An 11,369-nucleotide genomic window follows, 5' to 3' on the forward strand; every position below is an offset into this window, starting at 1 on the left:
ATACTTTATAACACAAACTTAACCAAATTAGTCTTATCTGATCCATGTGGAGATGATCTTACTTATCATTATATTACTTGATTTGACGTGTATACTTGCACAATTTGCATACTATTTTAACACGCGATAGTCATTACCATAGAAATTTTAGAAACACTATAAGGACCTTAATGAGTTGAGTTGCAATACATTTGGATGCCTTTGAACTAAACAATCATGATCTAACTTTGTCAATATTTGCATACAGAACAAACATGTTTGCATCCTGAGCATTAGATGGTCAGTGGTGTTAACACAATTTGAACTCAAAGCAATAGAAATATTAACTATACAAGCATACAATAGATCACATATTTAATTAACAAGCTAAAGTCAATATTTCACATGTCATTCAAAAGAATTTTGTCATGTTAAGTTGGGTCATATTTCTAATATTTCGATTGATTTTATAGGCATGAAATTCATGACATTTCTCCTTTCATTTCATAGCATCTCATATGTGAAAAACTATACATAAATAAACATATACATACATTTTTGAATCACATAAATAATCATGTTATCGAAGCTTTCTCATGTCTTTTGTAGTTCATATTGAACGTATAGTCCTTTGTTTCTGTGGGAGAATGCATTTTATTTTGACCAAAAATTTATTTTGGCTTTTTTTCTCCTAGTTAAACTTTGTTTTTAGTTTCCCACTTGAACTCTAATTAAAATAGAGTTGTTGTAGTCATATATGCTATGACTTTCAGCCTTTAAATAGGCCTTAGTTACTCTAGGTTTTACATAATGATAAAAATATTTAGATTGAGTGAATTTTTCTTTCTTTCGAAGGGTTTTTCTTGTGAGGCTTCGGGTTTATTTTAATTCTTTCTATCTTTTGTACTCTTTTTTATTATTGTGAAATCTCAGTTTTCCATTACTTTTTTATCCCCTTTTGAGCAGTTTTTCCACATAAAATTTGCTTGTTCAATCTTTTTGGTTCTTATTTTCTTCACTTTGTTTGTTGTTGAATCAAATTTATCCCCTACAAATTGGTATTAGAGCTAGTTCAATTTTCGTAGTCAACTTGCTCAGATATGGCAGCATGAAGGTTAAATATTGAGAAGTTTAACGAAATTAGAAATTTCAATTTGTGGCAAGTTCGGATGATGATAAGACTGGTTCAGAATGGTTTAAGAAAGGTCGTTAGAGGGGATAAGCCCGCAGATATGGACTAATCAAAATGGAAAGAGCTCAATGAAAAGGCTCTATCCACTATTCAATTATGTCTCATGAATAATGTCTTATAGGAGGTTTTGAAGGAGAAAGTGTCTACGTTATGAAAGAAACTATAAGCCTTATATATGACACAATCTCTTGCCAACATGTTAGTATTAAAATAACGTCTCTACACATTCAGAATGGTCAAAGGTGAGTCCATCAGAACTCATATTAATGAGTTTTTTACCCTTCTTAATGACTTAAAAAAATCTCGAAATAGAGATTAGTGACGAGGATTAAGATATGTTGTTGTTATCTATTTGCCTTCTTTTTATAAAAAATTTAGGGAACCTCTGATTTATGGGAGAGATCATCTCTCGTACAAGGATGTGAAGGGGAATCTTCTAAGTAAGGATAAACTTTACAACGAGTTTGGCCCAAACAAAAAATCAGATGGGCAAGCCTCAGTTCTAGTTGCAGGAGACAGACAACAAACCAGAAAGACTAATTGAAACTTGTCTAAAGTAAGGTCCAAATCCATAAATCGTGACAAATATTGTGACTATTGTAAAAAAGTGGGTCATGTTAGGGCAGAATGTTGGAAACTTCAAAATAAAATCAAAAAGGATGCCAAAAACAACGAGAAAGATAAGTAAAAAACCAAAGTTACTAATGCTAGTGTAGCCGAGGACAAAGGTGATAATTTCTTGTTGGGTCAATGAACGAAAGCTCTCATCTTACTTCCGAATAGATATTAGATTCAGGGAGCTCATATCACATGTATCCCAAAAGGGTTGGTTCTCCACGTATAGTTCAGTTGAAGGTAGAGTTGTATTGATAGGGAATAACTCTCTATGTAAAATATCCGGAATTAGAACAATACAAATTAGGATGCATGATGGAATTATTTGGACACTGCCAGATGTCAGATATGTTCTTGATTTAAAGAAAAATCTTATCTCATTGGGAATTTGGATTCTAAGGGTTGTAGGATAGCCATTGAGTCAAATGACTTAAAAATTTCTCATGGGGCTTTTGTTATGATAAGAGGACAAAAAAATGGTAGCCTATACATTCTACAAGGGTCAACGATTACTGGTGCAGCTACGATTACTGAAGAAAAGCCGAAATAGCCACCACGTCGTAACGAGAATCAACCTAACATCGCGATGACATGACGTGACTCTTTCTATATCAATTTCGATTCAACCAAACTTTGGCACATGTGACTGGGTCATATTAGTGAAAAAGGTATGACAATCTTGTGCAATAGAGGATTTCTCAGAGACACTGGTGTTGGTAAGTTAGGTATCTACGAGCATTACATTTTTAGAAAACAAACCTAAGTCAGTTTCGATTCAATAATGCAAAGAACAAAAGGGACTTTAGATTACATTCACTCTAATTTATGAGCTCCATCTTCTGACATCTCAAAAGGAGGTTGTAAATATTTATTAAATTTTATTGATGATCACTTCATAAAAGTTTGGGTTTATTTCTTGTGACAGAAAAGCGAAGTCTTCGGAATCTTCAAACAGTGGAAGAAACTGTTAGAAAAACAAACAAAAGAATCTGTGAAGTGGTTTAGAATGAATAATAGTCTTGAGTTCTATTCGTCAGAGTTTAATGATTTCTGCAAATGGAAAGGAATTGAAAGACTTCGAACCGTTGTTGGAACTCCATAGTAGAATGGGATTGTAGAAAGAATGAACAGAACGTTGTTAGAAAATGGCTCAATGCATGCTTTCAAATGCAGGCTTAGGGAAGGAATTTTGGGCTGAAGCCATAAACATGACAATTTATTTGGTAAATCGATCTCCTCGTTGAGCATTGAATGGTAAAGTTTCAGGGGAGATATGGTTAGGTAATCCTCTCAATTATTCTAACCTTATAATTTTCTGTTGTCCTGCTTATACTAAAGTTAGTAAGGGAAACCTCGAACCATGGGTTGTTAAATGCATCTTTCTAGGATACTCTATCGGTACAAAAGGTGTTGTGGTGTTTAAAATCTAAACAAATAGTTGTTAGCAGAGATGGTACGTTTGATGAATCTGCCATGTTTCGATCAGAAAAGGGAACTTTTACTTTTAAATACATAACAAATCAGAGTGTGTTGAGCAAGGTGGAGTCAAAAGCCAAAATAGAGGATTATTTCTTAATGAGAAAATGCCCAATGTCGCAATGACACGACGAACAAAGGTCTTGTTTCGACGAAGAGTCACATGACGTCATTACGACACGACAAAATTTTTTATTGTTGCAAGTTTGAAGCTGTTTCAGATATGTTTGGGGCTCCATCCAACCCTCAAGTACCCTCAACATCTTAGTTAACTAAGTATATGACTTGTGACAAGAAAAGACAAGAAACCCGACCACCATAGAAATATTGTAAAGGAAACCTAGTGGCTTGTGCTCTAAGTGTTGCCGAGAGCATTGATTCAACTGATCCTTCTTGTTATTATAAGGTAGTTAAAGCCTCCAATTCTAGCAAGTGATTCGTTGCAATGGAAAAAGAAATGGAATCTCTTCAAAAGAATGAGACTTGGAGGTTAGTTAAACCACCAATTGGTAAAATAATTGTTGGTTGCAAATGGGTGTTTAAAGAGAAGGAAGGTTCGATTCGTAACGACTATAGGTACAAGGCAAGACTGGTTGCAAAGGGCTACAATCAAGTGGAGGGAGTTGATTTTCATGATGTTTTCTCTCCCGTTGTGAAACATGCATCCATTCGAGCACTTTTGGCCCTTGTTGCATCAAATAATCTTGAGTTAGAGTAGTTAGATGTAAAGACTACTTTCCTTCACGGTGACCTTGAGTAGGACATCTAAATGCAACAACCGGAAGGCTTCAAATTTGAAGTTAAAGAATATCATGTTTGTCTATTATAAAAGTCTTTGTACGATTTGAAACAATCTTCTCGAGAGTGTTATAAAATGTTTGACTCCTTCATGTTGAATATTGGTTTTTCTTGAAGTAAGTATGATAGTTGTGTTTATCTACAATGTCTTGATGATGGTTCTTTTATATATTTGCTGCTTTATGTTGATGAAATGTTAATTGCAACTAAGAATCCATCTAAAATTGATCGTCTTAAAACCATGCTTAATTCTAAGTTTGAGATAAAGGATTTAGGTACAGTAAAAAAAATTTTGGTGATGGAAATTTTGAGAGGTAGACATTCCGGGAAATTGTTTTTATCGCAACAAAGGTACATTAAAAAGTTCCTTGAGTGATTTGAGAAGCAAGATGTAAAACTGATAAGTACTCCTTTAGCTACACACTTTAAACTCTCAATTTCAGATTCCCTACAGAATAAAGAAGATGAAAGGTATATGTCAAAAGTACTTTATTCAAGCACAGTTAGAAGTTTGATAAATGCAATGGTATGCAGTCATCCAAATATTTCCATGCTATTAGTGTCATTAGCTGATACATGGAAAATCCTAGTAAGTTACACTGGCATGCAGTTAAGTGAATTTTTAGATATTTATGAGGTACTTCTAACAAGTGCTTAAAGTTTGGAAGAACTCAAAAGGGCCTAGTCGGATATGTTGATTCTGATTATGCATGAGACTTAGATCAAAGAAGGTCTCTCACAGGTGACCTATATTTTAAGAATTGTGCCATTATTTTGAAAGCGACACTTTGAGCTTCAGTTGTAACACCCCAAAACCCGACCTAAAAGTTTTTATCGAATCCCGAAGGTTACATTGATCACTAAAGTGATCTAAAAGCATCTTACAAAATGAATTATCGAAATCTCATTTCAGATGCAGTTTGATTGATTCGAACTAAATCGTTTAGCCCTTTAGGATTCAAAACATAAAATTTTTAATTATTTCAAAAGGATTAAGAAATCAAGTTCCGCAGGTTCTAGATTTCAGTCCAAAGAAAACAATTTACAAAAACCCAAATTAGAAATGTACCACAGTTCCTATAGATTTTTATAGTCCAAAACAGTTCACAAATTAAAATATTCAAAGAAACATTTTATTAGTCTGATTTATGACGCATCACTCCGAGACCTCAGATGTGCCGAGTCCAGCATCAGAATACAAGAGTACCTGAAAGGGGAAAACTAAAGGGGTGAGCTACACAAGCTCAGTATGAGTTCGAAAACGATAGAGAATGAAAAACCAAGTGTCACAACCAAATAGATGTCAACCACAATCCAATTCATGAATAGTTATCACAAACAAATTAAACGTATTGATGTTATTAGTCCATACACTCCTATATCCAAACACATCAGTATAGAAACTCATCGATCTCTATACAGTTAGTCTCACAATCATACAGGCAGATTTAACAGAATGTGATATGAATGCATCAATATAAAACCCACCTATCCAACCAAACACCTCTCCGACCGCCCAACACACCACATATGAGCTAATCAAGCTCAACCAACCATGCACACCACATAGGACCTTGAAAGACCCATCCAACCCTACACACCACATATGTGGAACTAAGCCACGCAAATGACAATATGCAGCTGAGCTGACATATGTATAGTACAGAGTGGTAAACCGCTGTACAGATGTATTATAGCTGAAACTACAAAATCAAATCAGTCCTTTTTTTGTGCAACCAAACCCAAATATTTTATGCAAATGCATGTATGCAAACAAGCTTGCAGGAACAACGTACACAACTTACAAACAGTCAAATAGAATTAGAGGTGCATATATCCAGTCGACCAGATTCAGAATAAGATATGTCGATACTAAAGTATTAGGCAACATCACATTAAAAAATCATTAAACTAGTCCAAAAATTATATATAACGCATAAGTCTGAGCCAAAACAAAGTCTCAACTACCCTTACTAAGGCCTAGCCAAGGGTCAAAACAAACAGGAATACAATTAAGTTACAATCCGACTTAGAACCAAAGTTTGCGAAACAAGGCCACAGAGTCGTATGCCCTGGTCATGTGGAAGTGCCTTGGCCGTGTGAGGGTCAACACACCCATATGAAGGAAGCACACGGTCATGTGACTATGACACACACCTGTGTGACCCGAGAACATGGTTGTGTGGACAACCTGTGAAACTCTCTGTCCATTTGTGTTAAAACAATGTGCAGGGCAGACACGGCCGTGTGGAAGTCTAACACACCCTTGTGCCCATGGGAAACGACTGTGTGTCCAAAACACACGGTCGTGTGGCACCAAAATTTGCCTAAAAACCCTAATTTCCAAAGGCATACCGCCATGTGGATTGCCCCTGTACGGCACACGCTTATGTGGCCACCTGTGTGGTCACGAAACCACCTCGAAATAGCCTACAAATCATGAATTTCATCCCCAAACACTCCCTAAACTCCAATAATTCAAAAACATACAATAATAAACTGAATTTGATGCAATCTAATATCAAAAAATGTTACAACTGCACCATTACTGAAACACACACGAATTTGCCGAATCCAACCGTATTTTGACACCAAATTAGACAATTCACAAATAAAGTTGAAGAGTTTCAAACCCACACTTGATTTTACGATCAAAGCACCACACCCTCGATATGGAACTCAATTACCCATCGTCCCAAGACCGTATTGAAAGAAATAGTAAAATCTCCCCAACAAAAAAATAGTTTCAAACCAAAGAAAGTGGACAAATCTCACGTAAGGAAGAGGGAGAGAATGAGCTGACAAATGAAAATAGAAGAGAAAATTTTGAGAAAATTTTGGCCTTTTTCGAAATAAAATAATTGATATAAATAAAAATAAAATAATAACTAAATATTTAGATTTTATAAACAAAACAGAACTAAGTCAAAAATAATCCCTCAAAACACACCTGAGAACTCGAACTGGGGACCCAAAGGTACATTAACACAAAACCAACCACCAAACCAGCAGACCCATTCTGACATAAAACACAACAACATCCCAATTGACCGATCTAGCCACTAACCCTACCTACCAATCTTAAAATTTCTAACCCCAAATTTTGGGTTCTTACAACAGTGACTTTGTCAACTATTGAAGCAGAATATATAGAAATTATAGAAGCAGTAAAAGAAGCAATTTGGTTAAGGGGCCTGTTCAGTGAACTGGTTAGTGAAAAATGAGGAACTGCTGTATATTGTGATGGTTGAAGTACCATACATCTCACCAAAGATCAAATGTATCCCAAGAGAATGAAGCATATAGAAATTCGTTATCATTTTGTTCGAGAGCTGATCATTCAATGGGATATTCAGATTCTTAAAATTGACACAGAAAACAATCTGGCCGTCATGTTGACAAAGAGCCTTCTAGTTTCAAAGTTTGAGTATTGCTTGGACTTGGTAAGTATCGGACGAAGAATTAGTTAAGCCCATAACAGGGCTTGGGAGGGGAGTTGGTCCAAATACGAGTCAAGGTGGTGATTTGTGGGAGAATGCCTCTTATTTTGACCAAAATTTTATTTTGGCTTTTCTTCTCCTAGTTAAACTTTTCTTTTAGTTTCCCACATAAACTCTAATTAACGTAAAGTTGTTCTAGTCATCTATGCTACGAATTTCAGCCTATATATAGGCCTTAGTTACTATATGTTTTACACAACAATAAAATATTTAGATTGAGAGAGTTTTGTTCTTTGTTTCAAAGGGATTTTCTTGTAGGGTTTCGAGTTTTCTTTTAATTCTCTCTATCTTTTGTACTCTCCTTTATTATAGTGAATCTCCTTTTTGCATGCGAGTTTTTATCCTCTTTTAAGGAGTTATTCCACGTAAAATTGGCTCATTTGATCCTTTTGATTCTTATTTTCTTCACATTGTTCATTATTTAATCGGGTTTATACCTTACAGTTTCACTGAATCTATTGCACATTCATATCAATTATTCATCCAATGCAACCTTAGTAAAAACAGACTCGAACATGCAAGGAAACTACATCACACCATGATAGCTCGAATGAGCATGACCTATACCACACCAAAGCACATAAGTGCTTAGGTTGTGACCAACATATATGTATAGACATATACATCCTTCCACCACACCAATGCCTCAAAAGAGATGATACATACCAATTCATCCAATGACGTAACTGAGTCTCCAAATCAAATATCAATCTCGTACAAAAATCACATATGACCTTATTAACATCCCAACTGTATCCTAGCCATTCTACCAAGTTTATAGAGGAAATTATCATTCATTTACATATATACATATATTATGTCAGTCACATTTCAATTTCATTGTTCACAAGCCATAGCTTGAACAAAAGCACATAATCATCATGTGATACTTGAGAATATCATTAGTTAATCTCTTGGCCAATTTTTCACAAAATATATCACTTGACATATAATCATTATTTCCATCTCTTAGTTCACATTTCATGTCTATTTTCACAAGTCAGTGTCTCATATGCAATACATAGTTACCAAATCACGTACAATTAGATCCTTAGTAATTCACTTAGCCACATTTCATTACATATCAAAGTTGATTAATGAGTTGAAGACCTCAACTAAGATCCTTAGACTATATAAATTTATGTCATGTTTCATTCACATTAAATATCACATATATCATGATTATACCATGCCTTAACATATCATAATCATTTACTAAATTTTAACATCTCAATTCATAATCAAATCTTAATATAACATCACATAGTCATTTAATACATTAAGTAACATGCTTTACTTTTTTTCATTAAAGATGACCTTCATTCATTTATTTCATCAATTAACTTAGTAAATCAATTTCATTAAGCTTTATATTTTAGATGTTATTGAACCCTGCGCCCATAAGAAAAATGCTTTAAAGCACAAATTAAGTAAGCATAGCAACTTTCAAGTGAACTTCCCCATTTGCTTATTAACTCATTCTAATAACACATTTATACATAGGGTTATATCTTATATTATCAATGATTCATTTGACTTAGTCATTTAATAAAATCATATAATAAAATAAATTGAGTTAGCATAAGTCGAATTTCTTGTCCATCGCTCATTTTTGCCTTTGTCCCTCAACATTCTAACCTCATCATTAACTACGTATAATAGATTCGATCATGAAAATGACATTAGTTCCTCATTCAATAAAGATAAATTCAACAACCAAATATAATCATACACTCTTGTAATTAAGTCTTTTTTAACTTTAATATCTAAAATTTCCATATCTTTCAATTTTTTGATCGGATCAAAATTCGATTTCATATTTATTCACTAGGAACCTCAAGCTCTCATTATATACTAAAAATTCCAAAAATTTCCATTTCTTTTGATTAGGTCCCAAATGGCTCTATAATTATTTCCTTAACAACCATGAAATTAAACATTGTCTCAACATTGTGTTCTTTATTTGTAGCATTTATTTCACCTAAACTAAACTTAACTACTATTTTTACCATGGTTCTTGTCATGCCCCAACCTATAGGTTAAATTTCGGATTAAAATTATAGACTATTGAATTTAATTTATATTCTGCTTGGGCATGAAATTGGGCCACTGTCTAGGATAGGTTTGTTAAGAACTTCAGAAAAGCCTGAAACCCTAGTTTTCCTTTTCATATTTTCCCTTGTGTCGCATATTCATGTGCCAAAAACCCTAGGTATTTAAATCTGCTTTTGCTTGGTCAGCCCCGTCTTTTACATTTTTGTTGTTTTTGTTGTCGCCCTAACCCTAAATTCTCTATTTTTTCTCCTTTATTTTTCCTAGCCGCCTCTCTTTTCCTCTCTTTTTTCCCTTGCGGTGTCTCCCTCTCTTCTCATTTCTTTTCTATTTTCTTCTTTTCTTTTCTCCTTTCTCTTTTATTTCTTTTCTCAATCGTTGTATCTTCAATGTTCAAATTATTCCCCTTGTCATTGTCGCATCTTGTACCACCTTAAGCCGTCGATTTCACTCTACTTGTCGTATCACACTCTGTTCATTCAAATCGCATTAGTGTTTGGGACTGTCAGTGATAGATCTGTTTGCATCTTAAATTGGTTACACTCCAATTTTGTATTCGTAACGGGGTTGCAATTTACTCCCTTCTGACTTGTTTAAACAATTTCTTTTAGATCTTCTCAAAACTATTAATGTCGATTATGATATTGTGTATTTTTATGTGTAAGTCAATTGAATGGCCGAATCTAAACAAGAACCGATCATATCTAAATTGAGGAAGTGCCACACGAGAGTGTGGATGAAGTTGTGTCTTTACATGTCATTTAGTGTCAAAACTCAGTGTGTTTTGCCTTGGCCAAATGTGTAAATCCCCAGACCGTGTATGTATGCTGCTGATTTTTTATTTTATATTGTTTAAATGGTCCTAATGCTTTTGCTTTGGCTTAGAACATCATTTTTTTATGGTGACGACCTTTGTTAGGATTCTAAAAGTCCAAAAATTTGGCATTATTGAAACTCTAACTCAGTACGATAATATATGCTGTGATATGATACTATCTTTGTTTTGAAGCTTGTGACCTGTATGAATGTGTGTTGTAACATGGTTAAATCATGATTTTATGTTGCTATTTACTGGTTGCTTAAGTAACTACTATTGCACGCATGAGATTCTGTTGTCACATGCCTACTGTCATTGTTGAAATATTAATCTGTTACTGCTCACATGTTAATGTTCGGTTGGTACTATTTTTGTTAGTTTTTTCTGTCATCGATAGCATGCCATACTATTGCATTGGGGTTGGGATGTTGAAGGATGAAGTTTAGGCTTTAAATGTCAGATCAGTTCACCAATCAAATTTACTGATATACTGGCGGTTCATCTGCAAAATACTATTTTGCTATGTATAGTTGGATGAGTTTGGGGAAACACTTACTGTGGTGTGAAGGGCTGGATTGGGTAGTGAGCTGTACTGTCATTCATGGGTTATTATTATATACTGTGAAGTTTGTGATCATCGTGATTTAAACTTATACTTTGTACTGCTTGCTTGTATGCTATAATTTACTGCTTAAATGATTGTTACTCGTATGTTAAGACCATACTGAGCTTTATAGCTCATCCCTTAGTTTTCCCTCTTTCTAGATAACGCATAAAGTTAGGGCTCAAACTCGACAGTCAGAGCACTATCATCAGTTTTGAACAAAAGTTTTTTAAACTTTATTTTATAAACTCTGTTGGTTTTTGCTCTTTATAAATAGACTGTGATATGGACTCGGTTATTCTTTTAGTTTGGGCTCTACATAATACTCTTATCATT

Source organism: Gossypium hirsutum, chromosome D05 (genome assembly GCF_007990345.1).
Source record: "Gossypium hirsutum isolate 1008001.06 chromosome D05, Gossypium_hirsutum_v2.1, whole genome shotgun sequence".
Taxonomy (NCBI): domain Eukaryota; kingdom Viridiplantae; phylum Streptophyta; class Magnoliopsida; order Malvales; family Malvaceae; genus Gossypium; species Gossypium hirsutum.